The sequence below is a fragment of the Morone saxatilis genome, unplaced genomic scaffold, assembly GCF_004916995.1.
Source record: "Morone saxatilis isolate NCDOM2014 unplaced genomic scaffold, NCSU_SB_2.0 Contig21, whole genome shotgun sequence".
Lineage (NCBI taxonomy): Eukaryota > Metazoa > Chordata > Actinopteri > Moronidae > Morone > Morone saxatilis.
Genome location: NW_023339774.1, coordinates 22,915,637 through 22,918,003, shown reverse-complemented (window position 1 = coordinate 22,918,003; position 2,367 = coordinate 22,915,637).

The window sequence follows — 2,367 nt, the reverse complement described above, 5'->3', positions numbered from 1 at the left end:
CCAACAGTTCCCACCAGGAGCAAGACCTTGTTATTAGTAGATATTATTAGATACTGTATCGTACTGTAAGTGAAATGATTAAAGAGTGAAGAAACAGCACCCTTCAGTCCGTGCCCTCCTACACAGATCAACAAAGTGGGTTTGTGAAGTGTGGGGTTGAATTTAATGTAAGATTACACTAAAGTTTAATTACACCGTCAATATGGTCATCATTGTTGTATTTCATGCATTACCCACTCACTAATGATACAAAGTGAAAGTTTACCGACCGATCGGTCTGAAGTACTGTCGAGTTACAACAACGTGGGCTCCGTTATGCTGCCTGGGCCCAAATGAAAATTACACAAAGGCAAGTCTAAACAAAAGGGTCATGAGCTGCTCTTTAAAGGTGTCCACAGACCTTAAGTCCAATGGGAGAAGGTTCCAAAGTTAAGGAACCACAACCTCAAAAGCACAGTATTTAAATCATGGATCGAGGAACAACTACCTTGTAGCTACCTTGTGATTGACCGCTCATTCTCAGTGAGTCTGTCCAGCTCAAGGCACCAAACTCAGATCAAACTGTCAAACTAGGCAGTGCTGACCTCACCAGTTTCCCCTCCTCCAGTTCAGCAGGCAAGATTGTGGCTGACCCCTCCCACCCCGGACACAAACTCTTTGTAACACTTCCCTAGGACCAAAACCTCTTGCCATAAGAACAGTTTCTTTCCGTCTGCAGCTGGTCTCATTAACAAGGCCCGGATCCCCCACTGACACTAACTTTTAACCCTTGAGGCACCTTGGGGGACCAAACATGTTCTGCTTATTTGATTCTCAATATCGGTCAGTTTGAAGGCTAATTGTATGAAACTTGGCCAGGGTTTGTTTTTAATTATTATTTTTAAAATTCCATGACCCCCTCTATTGTAAGGTGTATAGAATAGGAGATTTGCATCAATACCTACACCCTTTAACCTCGGGCCCAACTTAGACACATTGACCCCATTATAACTACATATTTTTGATATACTGTAATCCTGACATATTATAATGCTTTTCCCATGAATACCTAATAAATCTAAGCCGCTACCTTCAAAATACAGGGAAAACAGGTACCCAGGAGGGGCTGAACAAGATGTCATCATTCATGTCAAAATTTTATCTAGAGACTGTGTGTGCCGGCTGAGAGACGGGAGGTCCATGAGATCAATTGCCAGTTGGCTCTTTTGGCTGCTGAAAGCCGGAACTGAGAACGGACTGGATGACGGCGAGCTGAGTACATCGTTTCGATTCAGGTGGTGTCTGCTGTTTGGAAAAGATCGATGGAGGACAGACATTATTGGCCCTCAGGACTCACTCAAATGGCAAGACACCTTAAAAAGTGTTTCTGAAAGCCCTCAAGGCTGCAAAAATTTCAGTTTTGGCCCAAAAATTGAAAATAATCAGCTGTTTACTTCACTGTTTGATAACTGCAGCTGAAGACAGGACAGGAGGACACGAGAAAACCTTAAACAGGGAGATGAAATAACAACAAAGGTCTAGGAGATATTTCACAGACTTTCTGGGGGAAAAACTGAACCTCAAAAGCTGGAAGAAAATCTGGAATGTTCTGACGCATGAACAGAATCAGACTTGAGCAGCCTGGCATCCAAAACCTGAAAGAGAGAGTTAAGTTTTGATTGAACTAAAAACGGAGAAGAAATGCCAACAGACTGGAGTGATATAGTAGTCTGGAAGAAATGATGAACAAGAGAATGAAGAAACAGATTGACAGGAGTCACTGTTAGGAAGGTGATGATGGCTCTACAGAAGATAAAAGAGCCGTGATTGATGGGTGGGATTTGAGGCGTGGTTCTTTGGTTGTTTTATGAAGCCCAGCTGGGTGCTGGTGTACAGTCTGTTGAAGAGAAACTGTGCACTATCCTGGGATGTACAATGGACCTGGAGTCCAAAACACTGTGATTGGTCATGGAAAGGGAATGGCCGCCTGCACTCATGTACCAGGGAAGATTCCTGGTATCAGATCATGTGAAAGAAACAGTGGAAATATGTGAACAAGACAAGAAAGGTTCAGGAAGACCTTGAGAATAAGTGAAAGAAAAGGGTTATGAGGAAAGAGACAGACAGAAAGAAGAGAGCCAGTTGAGCATTTTGGTAAATCTAAAGAAGAAAACAGAAGAACGTTGCAGAAAGGATAAGAAGATCAGGTGGGTGTGGAAGAGTACTCCAGCGATGTGTGGGTCAAACTGACGAGACGCCCTGGCAATGCTGATTGCACTGGTCCACTCTTCTGCTCCAGCTGTGTGATCTCTGGTGTGTATAGAGATAGTGCGAGTGAAGAAAGGAGAACAGAGAAGGGTTCCCGAAAACGTGGATACTTGAGGAGAT